Here is a 13,698-nt window from a genome sequence, read left to right on the forward strand (position 1 = left end):
ATTCCGACGTTACCATATGGGAGCCAACCTGTGTATCTCCCAGGAAGTCAGCAATGCCTAATCGAAATCTCTGACAATACTGCCGACAATATTCCCCAATACTACCCGTCTGAAATTCCAACTTACCATCCTTCCGAGAAGCAAGAAGTACAGAGTAAGATCAAGAAGGATACTAATTCGTCAAGTTGGATGGACTATCATTCTGACCAAAGTAAATGGCACTTTGGATCACCACCACCGGATTACCCAAACCAAGTTCTACAAACTGTTGCCAAACCAAGTCGTAAACCAATGATGAGGGTTATCTTACCCTATAAAAAGAGATTAGCTCAATCACCAGTCAAAAATCCTTATGAATCAGAAGAAGAGGATCCCGAGGAAGAAGATGAGGAAAACGAGTATCCTTATTTTCCTTTATATGTTGGACCAAGACCATCAATTTCCCAGCAAGCTAGTGAGATCCGCGAGGAGGCAAACCTTATCGAGGAATTCTATACTACCAATATTCCTGATGAGGAAATGCATGCATACGTTTCAAACCCGCATCTCTATCCAAGGGAAAACGCTTATATCTTCCCAGCTGCATCCGCACCAACTGGATATCCTAACCCGCCTAATTCAGTAATGGACAAGTTGCGGAACGAGAAAGTGGACAAAAAAAGAATAGGAAAGAAAATAGTTAAGAAATGTGACAAGATGGAAAATCTTGTTAAAAGGTGGATTAAGGATTAGGAATCGTTGTTATGTATCGTTGTAACTATTATGTACTCTTTCTTGTAAAATAAATAAAGTATTATAAAGAAAGTATGTATTTTTCCTAAATCTTGTCTTATTTCATGTAATAGCTTTTTCCTAAATCTTGTCTTATTTCATGTAATAGCATGTCTGGACAAGCTAAAGTTAACAATAATCTCGATATGAAAATAAACAACAACAAAGAAAAGATTGTTGAAGAGAACATTCAAGCCATACCGAAGAAATATGTGCTCGGTATTCGTGATCTGATAAAAGAAGCAATTAACCCACTCTATGAGCTAATGAAAAACAATCCTGGTCAAACCGCCTCTCATTCTAATGAAAGGGTGAGTCTAAGCAAAAGTGAAACCGTACATTCAAAGAGAGAATCTAAAATAGAAACGGAAAAGAAAGAAAGTAAGAAAAAGGAAAAAGAAAGAGAGAATAAGAAAGAAGCAAGTGATGAAAGCTCAACCGCCGAGAACGACCTCCGTGATAAGACCAAGAAACTTAAAATACAAGAAGGTGTGATTTTAAAATATTTAAAGTTTATAATCCCAAGGAGTTTCAAAATGCTAAGGGAGTGATTGTTACCCACCGATGATTGGAGGAAATAAAGTCGATAGTACTGATAAGCAAGTGCATGGAAAGGGAGAAGTTCAATATACCTCCCAAATGTTCATGGGGGAGGCCCTGGAATAGTGGAATACCCTTATTGGAGTCAAGGGTAGAGAGAATTTATATAATTTGGACTGGGCAACGTTTAAAGCAATGATATTAAAGAAGTTTTACCCAATAACCGAAATGGATCAAATTCAAACCAAATTGTGGAATCATAAGGTTGTGGGAACAAAACTCAAGGAATATAATACCAAGTTTCTTGAGTATTGCAGAATTGTCCCTCACTTGGTCACTCCTGAAATTAACAAAATAACACGATACATTTATGAATTACCAATCGAAATTCGTGACTTGGTACGTTCACATATGTCGTCCACGACGGAATCGGCCATGGAGTTGGCTGGATATTTGATGGATGGGATGATTAGGAACCAGGATGAAAGAAAGAAGGATGATGGAAAATCGACGGTTGGAGGAAAAGTGAGAAAAGTTGAGAAGAAATGAGAAGGGGCGTTTGTGTATAGTCGCCATGTTTGCAAATCTTGTGGTAGTAGACATTTCGGTAGATTTTTTCGACCAACCAACACAGTTATATGTATTTTTTGCAAGAGACAGGGTCATGTTGAAGCCGACTAAAAGAGGAAGGCAGTGGTATGTTTCGATTGTGGTGAAAAAGGGCATTTTAGTAACGAGTGTCCAAAGAGGAAGCCGACGACAATAGTGGCGGGTGCAAGTGGTAGTGGTGCCAAGACCGATGCCAAGAGAGGAAACACAAGGGTCTTCATTTTGGATACCCAGAAGGTAGCTGACATACCGGACGTGATCACCGGTACGTTTCCTATAAATAATGTTTATGCTAGGGTTTTATTTGACTCGGGTGTGAACCAAAGTTTTAAAGATTATAAATTATGTAGTCTATTAAATGAACCCTTAGTTAAACTAGATAAGCATTATGAAGTCGAAACTGCTGATAGAAATGTGAGTAGAATAACCGAAGCTTTAAATAACACCACAATTTCGTTAACCGATCATATCATACTTGTACGACTGTTACCTATGACGTTAGCAGGTTTTGATGTAGTTTTAGGTATGGACTAGTTATCGTCTAATCAAGCCCGTATCTTATGTTATGATAAAGCCATTGACATCCGAACGTCTAACAATAAAACCATTCGTATCATCGGAGATAAAGAAGCAGGAAAAGTAGGAATAATTTCTAAAATAAAAGAAAGTAGTTGCTTAGGTAATGGATGCCTCGCATTCATGGCCTATGTAACTAAAGAACCCGAACCAAAGAAGATGGAAGAAGTACCAATTGTATCCGAATTTCAAGATGTGTTTCTTGACGAATTACCAGGAACCCCGCCAGATAGAGAAGTAGAGTTTAGAATCGATCATTTACCTGGAACTTCACCAATAGCTAAATCTCCTTATATACTAGCACCCACGGAAATGAAAGAACTAAAGAAACAGATAGATGAGCTTTGGAAAAACGATTCATACGACCGAGTTCGTCACCATGGGGAGCTCCAATTTTGTTTGTAAAGAAGAAAGACAGATGGATGAGAATGTGTATAGATTATAGAGAGTTAAATAAGGTTACAATCAAGAACAAGTATCCACTACCAAGAATCGACGATTTGTTTGATCAAATCCAAGGAGCAAGTTGTTTTTCTAAAATTAATCTTAGATCGGGTTACCATCAATTGAAAGTACAAGAGGAAGATATACCAATAATAACATTCAGAACCTGATACGGACATTATGAGTTCACCATGATGCCTTTCGGACTCACTAATGCTCCGGCAGCTTTCATGGACATGATGAAACGAATTTTCAAGCCATATCTTGACAAATTTGTTATCGTATTCATTAATGACATTCTTGTTTACTCAAAACCCAAATACAATCATCAAGTCACCTCAGAATCATACTTGAAACCCTAAGAAACGAGAGATTGTAGGCCAAATTCTCTAAATGTGAATTTTGGTTATCCGAAGTTCAATTTCTTGGTCTTGTTATAAACGAAAAGGGTATTGAAGTAGATCCAGCAAAAATTGAAGCCATTACCAAATGGGAGAAGCCCAAAATACCAACTCAAGTCACAAGCTTCCTAGGTTTAGCTGGATATTACCGAAGATTCATACAACACTTCTCCAGAATCGCGGTCCCATTAACTTCACTCACAAGAAAGACAATTAAATTTGATTAGAACTCAAAGTTGATTTAGCTAGTAAAAGAAGCTCAGAAGTTAGCACTGGACGAATGAAACATTAAAGCCGAAAAGAGAACGGTACTAACGATCAACTGGTTAAAGGAAGTGACGAAATCCGAAACTTGGTACCAGGATTTGGGTACCGATGGTCGGAAATTTAAGAGACAAGATTCTTGAAGAAGCTCATAAGTCCAAGTATATGATGCATCCCAGAAGTGACAAGATGTATCACAATTTAAAAGATGATTATTGGTGGATTGGTATGAAGAGGGATATTGCTCTCTACGTTGCCAAATGCCTAACGTGTTTTAAAGTAAAATCCGAACATCAAAAGCTGTTAGGATTATTATAACAACCTGAAATACCAATATGGAAATGGGATATGATAACCATGGATTTCATCATGAAGTTACCTAAAACTTCTCGCCAAAATGATGCGATTTGGGTTATTGTAGATAGACTTATATGTCGAAAACATAGTATCCTTACATCGTGTGCCACTATTCATCATTTCTGATAGAGATAGCCGTTTCACTTCAAATTTTTGGTCAAGATTTCAAAAGGCCATGGGGACTCGACTAAACTTAAGTACTGCATATCATCCCCAAACCGATGGCCAAAGTTAACATACAATTCAAACACTAGAAGACATGCTTTGTGCCTGTGTTATGGACTTAGGAGGAAGTTGGGACACCCATCTTGCTCTAATGGAATTCTCGTACCACAATAGTTATCATACGAGTATCCAAATGGCACCATTTGAAGATTTATATGGATGAAAGTGTAGGACACCTGTATGTTGGTCTGAAACAGGTGATAATTAGCTATCAGGACTCGAAATTGTTCAAAGAACCACTGACCAAGTTGTACAAATCCGTAAACGATTAAAGGCAGGAAGAGATAGACAGAAAATCCATGCAGATATTCGCCGCAAGCCGTTGAAGTTCAAAGAAGGCGATAGAGTATTATTGAAAGTATCGCCCTGGAAAGGTGTAGTACGATTTGGGAAGAAAGGGAAACTGAGTCCACGATTCGTTGGACCATTCAAGATACTTGAAAGGATTGGACCAATTGCTTACCGACTGGAGTTAACCGATGAAATTAGGGCATTCATGAGGTGTTTCATGTATCTAACCAAAGAAAATGTTCATACGAGGAAACTCTTGCTATGCCGTTAAAAGACATTAAGATCAACGAGAAGCTTAAGTTTGTAGAACAACCGATTCAATTAGAAGATAGCATGATCAAATTCCTCAAGCACAAACGACTCAAACTCGTGAAAGTAAAATGGGATTTAAGACGAGGACCCGGGTATACGCGGGAGCTCGAGTCAGAAATGAAGAAGAAAATTCCCCATCTATTCCAATAAATCTCGAGGACGAGATTATTCAAAATGTGGTGAGGATGTAACACCGCATAATTTACCATACTTGAAATTTGCCAAAAATAACTAACTTATAAAGTATAGGAACCAAACATGAAAATCCTGGAAATTTCATCCATCGTGATATGCGATGGGACAAGTCTTATGCCCATCGCGTAGCACTATGGACTTGCATAAAAACCAAGCCTTGGAAGGCGTAGCGATACGCGATGGCTCAATCCAAAGGACCATTGCGTAGCGCAATGACTAGGTTAAGTAACTAGGACACGTGTCCAACCACGTGTCAACACGTGGCACGATATGACAGGCCACGTGTCACCATCTGGTAAGGCGGCGTCACATTGCATCGTCGCGATACGCGACTGTGTAAAGAGAAACCCATCACGTATCACAATGGGTCATGGCTTTCGCCTATAAAAGGGGGTGACGGGTATAGACCCATTCTCATCCCACAACACCTCCACATTCACATACTTAACTTAGAAAGGCGTGCCCAATTGACGAACCGACGTACCATTTTCTCGAAGTTCATGCAGTTTAGAAGTTATAATCGAGTAACAATCACATAAGCGAGTAGAGCAAGATCCTACCATCAAGTTTTTCTTAGTATTATCATTCCGAGTATCCATACTAAGGTAGGAGTTATGTTTAAGTTATTCAAATTATCGCTTAGTCATCAGTCGAGGCTATGGACTTTAACCTTGAAAGTATTTTAAACATTCTATAACCATTCATAAACGAGTTTTCATAAACGTTACTTTCTGATGAAGTAATGTTAACAAAAGATATATTTTTACGGGCATGTAGTAAACTGTAAGGGGGTTATCATTAGCAGTAAGTTTCTTGCATAAGGAAAAGTAATTCGTACAAATCCCAATCAACCGTGGGACCCGTTTACTTACATGGAAAAACTTACCCACATGTTATAACCTATTAAGCCAAAGCATGTTATATCAAACATCACATAAAAATAAAGTGTTTCATTCACAAAACAAAGATAAACGATTTCAAGGTTAAGCTTAAGAGTTATAGCTAAATCAAGAAACGCCCTTCAAATATTTACACACACTTATTTATGTATAGGTTAAATATCATTCTCATTCACAGTCAAGGTTTCAAACGCACACCGATGGTACAGGTGAATATGTTAACCTTTACAATCAGTCAAAACATATTTATAATCTATAAGATGGATGGGTGTTTATCTAAAGAATTAGTCAAACGTTTACATGAAATTATGTGATCTCTAAAACGTTATAATACAAAGTAGAAAATAAAATCAACTCGGACCGATTAAACATGTGTCTGGATCCAAAAATAACTGTTTAGCCTAAACAATCAAAGGCTACGTGGTCGCTGGATAATGATCATAATTAGTTCTCCATTAAGAGTTACGTGACTCGGAGAACACAATTGTGTGTGTAGGGTAGTGGTACATATACCGAAAGTAGAAATACTTTCGCTGAGCTTGTCGAGAAAACAATATTTGTATTGTAAATGTTATTCAAATGTTTTATAGAGTCATACGTGTTCACCAGCATATAGCTGACGTATTTTTCCAACCCATTGCGGGTAATTCAGTATTATATAAAGTAGCAAGGATTGGAGTCTATATGAAGATAGAAGCGCATTACGAGATGGCTCCGTTTTTGATAAACTAAATCCATGTACTATGAAACATATATTTTGTAACCAAATACTTGGGTGTTTAATTCCCAAGTAAATTTTCAATGTAAATTAATATTATATTCAAACCTAAAGTCTTCCGCTAAAACTAACTCATAAACTCTGATATATTTACAAAACAGGTACCAACTTGTAGTCACACGCCTAGGCCCTAAGTTGGGATGTGACAAGTAGTAATTAAGATACGGGTTATAAGACATGATATGAGTATAATAAAAAAATTGTGAGTTTAAGTTTAATTTAGCATATTTGGAGTATTTCAAGGTCTAATTTGCGAACACGTTTAACTATAGAGGACCTTTTTTGGGTTGATCTAACCATGGTTTTAACCATAACTTTATATGGTTGTATATTTAAAAGATAAAACAAAACGTGTGTTGCTAAACATACCCCCTCTATATCATTTTTACTAAATGTACACCCCCTTGAATTTAATAAACCAATTACTATTAGGTCTAAACATTATTTATGTACATATTAGCCCCTATAACATTTTTCTATAACATATTTTTCACTTATTAATCTTCACTACACATATCAACTTAAAAACAAATACTCTATTAGTATTAATTTATTTTTATTAGTATTAATATTGTAAATATTTATAATATCTTTTTTTTAATTTTAATAGTATCAATATATATATATATATATATATGCATATATACGTGTATATATATATATGGATGAGATCGGTACCGTACTGGTACCGAAAATACCGATCCCGAAAATCATAAATTCTTAGTACCGATATTGAAGGTAAAAATTCGAGAATTACCAATAGCGTACCGATCCCGAAACTCAAAACTTTGGTACCGATTCAGTACCGATGGTACCAAATCGGTACCGATTTCGGTACGGGTACCGAATTTGTTCATCCCTATATATATATATATGTATTTTTTATAATAAATATAATAATGTATCGACACTGATAATAACAAATATTATTATTATAATCAAAGACAATAAACACAAAGAGACAAAAAAAATACAAAAGACATCATTGTTTTAAATTTTATATTTTGAAGTGATACCATAAAATGTAAAAAGAAAATGTTATAGAGGAGTAATAAGTCAAATAAATTTTTTAAAGGAAATAAAAGTTTATGGAAAAAAATATAGTTTTTAATTAAATATTTAAAGAAAGACCATCAAATGCAATAAAATGTTACTAGGGAGTAATATGTCAAATAAAATTCTTAAAGGAGATGAAAGTTCAGGGGATGGGGTACGTTTAGCCTATCAAACAAAAATGAGCATCCATTTTCTTTGTTAAACGTAATTTATTTATACACATTTTACTTTTATCATAAACTTGTAATTTTTAGCATTAATATGCAAAAAAAAAAAAAAAAAAAAAAAAAAAAAAAGAAAATGCTCAAGTTGTATTCACATTAACCCCATGAAAACCCAGGTCATGTTTAGCTTATTTGGGTTCGTATTAGGTTTGACCCGTAAACACGAACTTTTATACCCACTTTTAATGATATGATAATTATAGCAACAATGATATATATATATATATATATATATATATATATATATATATATATATATATATATATATATATATATATATATATATATATATATATATATATATATATATATATATAGGGTAAGTTATTGTACAAAGGTCACTTAACGCACAAGAAAAAGTTTTTTGGAGCTTCTAGCTTCAAGCTTTTAAGAAAAAACTCATACTCAATAATTAAAAGTCTTGTTTGGTTCAAAGAGCTTGAAACTTTTAGGTTAGGAGAAAAAACTTAAGGGTATGTTTGCCAAAACTAGCCGGTAGTTGTTAGCTGGAAGTTGGAAGCTGATGGTTGTTAGCTGTAGCTTTTCAAATACTTTTATGTGTTTGGCAGAGCAGCAAAAGCTTTTAATAAACCTAGCTGGGTGCCTGCGTGGTGCGGCTGAATGGGAGCACAACCTAACATCTACCGCATAATCAGTATCGGTAAATGATTCAACTGATGACAGTGCATACATAACCCGAATGTAGATGTGTAATTCATGGAAAGACGGTAAGCGTGTAACTGATGTCGAAAATCAAGAAACAAAGCTGAAATATACAATAATTTCAATTAGATAGTTTTTTAAACCAACTTATTTTGATTTAAATCCATTTCTAAACAAGCACTGTTCTAATCTGAAACATGTTCTGACCTGACCCCTTTCGACTCAAAAGCGTACCAACACGAACCGAACTAACTTAACCCTTTTTGTATCGAATCGTTCTGACCCTAATTTGGTATTACACTTGACTCGAGCTCACTTGACTCGACTTGTTACCGATCCTAACCGATAATCACATAGTATGTTAAATTTTTTAAAGTTAAAGAAGTATAACAATATCATACTCAAATTAAACAGAATAAAATGTTCGTTTTTATGATGTAATTTATTTAAAAAATTATTAACGTGTGAAAAAGTTACGGCCCCTAAAAAAGTCGTGGGGTAGTTAGTTTAGAATAAGGGTTAAATATGTAACTATTACATAAATTAACAAAATTTGATAGAAGTTCAAGTACCAAACTTGTAAATTCAAATGTAAAAGCTTGTAACTAGCTTTTGTTAAATTAAACACAAGTGAACCGAGCAATCTATTTGGGGAGACAACCATCGACTCTTTTATATATTAATAACTGACTCACAATTACAATGAAAACAATAAAACGAGACCTTCTTATATAGGACAACTACTTGACTAACAAGAAAATAAACTTAACCTTGAAGAAAAAGAAAACAAATATAATAAAGATAAACATATCCGAATGCTACTGCTCTCCACCGACTTTTGTATTATTATCCCATTAACTCAACAATAATTGTTTAGCCCAATTACTCCAACGGCCCAATAACTTCAATACTCCCTCTCAACACTTGCTTCCTTCATACCCAATGCTTCACAAAACTTCACCATCTTGGATCTTGGTAAACTCTTTATAAAGATGTCTGCAACTTGTTTCAAAGTATTGATATACTTGAAATCAATTTCACCTCTTAAGACTTTCTCACGTATGAAATGGTAATGTACTTCTATGTGTACGGGCATGGAACACCAGGTTCTCAGCTAATAATATTGAAGATATATTATCTCCAAACTTGGTCACCTTACCACTCTCTTGTTGATTCAACTCTTTAAACAATTGTAACAGCCAAACACATTCTTGCGCGGCCATTGTCGCGGCACGGTACTCGGCTTCAGTTGTCGAAAGCGATACCGTAGGTTGCCTTTTGCTACACCAAGCAACCGCACTCGACCCAATCACAAAAACATAACCGGTTGTATAACGCAGGGTGGTTATGTCACGAGCGTAGTCGGCCTCACAATAACCAAGTAGCTCTATCTTTGCCTCCGTCTTGAACTTAAGTCCATAGCTAGGAGTTGATTTTATGTACCATAACACCATCCTTACCGCATCGAGATGTGGTTTTCTTGGAGCTTGTGCAAACCTGCTCAACACGCCTACGGCATACGCAATATCCGGTCTTGTGAGGGTAAGATAAATAAGACTCCCTACTATCCGTCGGTACATCGTGACATCTTCCAATTCTTTACCTTCATCCGCCCGTAAAACTAAACTGGGTTCCATAGGAGTTGTTGTTGGTTTGCAACTTTTCATGCAAAATTTGACTAACAAATCCACGACATACATTCTTTGATGTAGCAATAACCCATCATGCTCATACTTCAATTCGATCCCTAAAAAAATGTGTCAATCTTCCCAGGTCCTTCATGAAAACTCGCGTGGACAAGTTTTCTTTCAATTGATTTATCACATCGGTTAAGTCACCAGTTATCATTAGATCATCTACATATACGAGTACGATCGCCGTTTTATCTCCTTCTTTGCGAACAAACAAGCTCATGTCGGCATTGGTAGAAACAAAATCATTCAGTTCTAAAAACTCTCCAATTTTTCCAAACCACGCCCTTGGAGATTGTTTCATCCCGTAAAGCGCCTTTTTTTTTTAATTTTCAAACGTACTTTGGAGTTTCTTTATTAACAAAGCCACCCGGATGACCCTATCTAAGTCACCGTAAAGAAACGCGTTGCTAACGTCCATTTGCCACAAATCCCATTGTTTACTCGCGGTTATAGCTAATATTACTCTAATAGAGGTAAGGTTTGCTACGGGACTAAATGTATAATCGTAATCAATCCCGTATTGTTGCAAAAAACCTCTCGCAACTAAACGTGCTTTAAATTGCTCAATTGATCCTTCCGGTTTTCGCTTTAATTTAAATACCCATTTGTATGAAATAGGCTGCACATCAATCGGTTTTGGCACCAAATCCCATGTTTGATTGTTATCTAGTGCTTTTAACCCATCTTCCATTGACGCCTTCCACTTTGGACACTTCATGGTTTCTTTAACTGTTTCCGGTTCAGATTCTAGATTTTCAAGGGTGACGACCTTAGCATATTTCAGATTTGGCTTTCTCGGCCTTTCTGATCTCCTAACTACTTGTTCCTCAACCTCGCTTTCAGGTTGATTTCTTTGAGTAGACTGTTGGGCTCTCGACGAGCCGGTTATCCACGGGTTTCTTCCTGGTGTTGTTGTACCAGGATTCTGTGTAGCTTCTTCCTGATTTTCAAACACTCATTCAGTTCCGTCTAGACCGAGTGGCACATATTCACCGAAGTTCTCTCTTTAGTTCTTGTGTGTCGGATAATACCGCATGTATTAAAGACCACCATGATGAATTTTCATCAAATATTACGTTTCTTGAGACGTAACTTTCCCGGTTGTCAGCTCGCAACATCGCCAACCTTTCTTCTCATTATCATAGCCCACGAAGATACACCTTACGACTTTATTTTCTAATTTGTGTCTTTGGTGTCCGGATATGAAAACGTAAGAAACACATTCGAACACACGAAAGTGACTCACATTTGGTTTCATCCTGATCAACCGCTCAAACGGAGACACATAATCCATTCCTAGTTGCGGTAAGTGATTGCTTACATACTTGGTTGTCTTCATAGCTTCTGCCCAGAATCTCTCTGGGACGTTTTTACCATGTACCATACTCCCACATAGCTCGGTTAGATGCATATTATTTCGTTTAGAAACCCCGTTTTGTTTAGGAGTAATGAAACATGTGAGTTGGCGTCTTATCCTATGTTCTTTTAAATAATCGGAGAATTCTTTGGACATGTACTCGCCCCCATTATCGAATCTTAAACATTCGATGCTATGTTTGGATTCTGATGTATGTCTAATGAATGCTTTTTCTACGGAACTCACAACTAAGCTTTAAATTTATAAAACGAAACTCCTAACAAAACCACACACAACCGGCAAGTGTACCGATCGTAAGTAGTAAAGAACTAAGGAAGTCCGAGTATCGAACACAAGGACACGTGAGAACGCCTATGATAACTAAACCTTAGAAAAGACCTTCCTAAGAATAATATTTTTTAAATGATTTTTAAATAATTAACCTACTTGACCTAATTTACTTTGACTAAATTAATTAACCTAACTTAACGAAACTAGATGAAACACTTAATGAAACTTGGAGACTTAACTGCAATTGGAGAAAACGTCTACCTAGGTAAGAATCATATTGACGGTCTAACAAGCTAATGGATTGAATGATCTCACGACACCGGTATCTAAGAATGACACAACTAAGGTTCGCTCAAGAAAGCTAGAGCACCTCTCGGTCTCACTAACAAACCCTAACTTCCACTTAGTTGATTTTTAGAACAAACCGGGAAACGAATGCTAAGGTGTTCTAATGCCGACTCTCCTCTCGGTCTCACCGACACACGACCCCAATAGAAACGAATACTACGCAACCAAGGAAGAGGATCAATTTGGTTTAACATAAACTAGACCAACTAATCTCTCACAACCCAAACCCGACAAGAACCGAACCCGCTCTTGCGCAATCCTAATCCTAACAAGTAAAAGCAATGAGACGACTTTACTTGCTATCACCTCACGGTCTCTAAGAAGGTGTTTACCTGATGAATTATACTAATTAACAATCTCAACAAAACCCTACGGTTGATCCTACCGCAATCAAACTCTAAACACAAAGTAAAGAATTGAACATACAGCTATCAATCAGAACCAATTCAATTAATCGAAGTATGAGATTATGAGATAAAACCAATAAAATCACAGCCACTAAACACAACCTAATTCATCATTAAACCAAACTTTCAATAGCAATTCAAGTCATATTGATCAAACAATCCAATAAACTCATTAAACCGAACAATAATCATCAAACCTAGATAGAACTAACAAGATTAGCTATTCATAACTTTTGGACAGCTTATAATAATCATAATTAAGCTCAAAGTATCCATCGCAAACTGATTGGAACTCGTTTCAAAGTCTAAAACTCAAAAACGAACTCACAAACATTAAAACAAGCAAAACCGACAACCGGAGGATAAAAGATAGAACCGTAAACTTGTCCTCCTTGGTTTCTCCTCAAGAGTAGGTGTGGTGGCTGAAAATATTATGTTTTAAATCGTTCATAGGGTATTAGCCCTTTATATATATGTTTAAACACGTCCTTCCTAATATAAAATAGGTTAAAACAAGCCCACAATGCCCACTAGAAGACAAAATAGATAGGGTAGCCGATTCCTGAGCATTCTTGGCAGCCTTTGGGACATGTGGGATGTCGCGTAGCATGGGCATGGATGCCTGACCTGGTCGCGTAGCGCGGCCAGGTCCTGGGTGCTCATTTCTTCGTTTTCTGACTCGTTTATCTTCAAACGCGCATACCGGCTTCATCCGAATCCCGTTTGAGCTGATTCTTTCTTAATTAAACTCGTTTTTTCGCTCTCTTCAACATGGGACCTATCATATACACAAACATTTAATTTCATGCAAGAACAAGTTATATTCGTTAATGGTTTATGCACAAAACAGCACAAAAACGGGATAAAACGCTATGTGTTTTGCAACACATCAGATTCCGTTCAGCTTCTAGCCTAAACTCTTTAAAATTTTCGAATGCCTCTGATTTCTCTTTCAAAACACTCACCCACAAATATTTTGAGAAATCATCTATAAA

General features: G+C 36.3%; 1 pseudogene; it reads right to left on the reverse strand.

Moving 5' to 3' along the window:
* Nucleotides 1-9,661: 9,661 nt before the first annotated feature.
* On the reverse strand, nucleotides 9,662-10,243 carry LOC143559731 (secreted RxLR effector protein 161 pseudogene; annotated as a pseudogene).
* Between the last annotated feature and the right edge of the window lie 3,455 nt (nucleotides 10,244-13,698).

This window comes from Bidens hawaiensis, unplaced genomic scaffold (genome assembly GCF_021521415.1).
Source record: "Bidens hawaiensis isolate Kalapana, Puna unplaced genomic scaffold, B.hawaiensis_p1.1 tig00020028_1, whole genome shotgun sequence".
In the NCBI taxonomy this organism is placed as follows: domain Eukaryota; kingdom Viridiplantae; phylum Streptophyta; class Magnoliopsida; order Asterales; family Asteraceae; genus Bidens; species Bidens hawaiensis.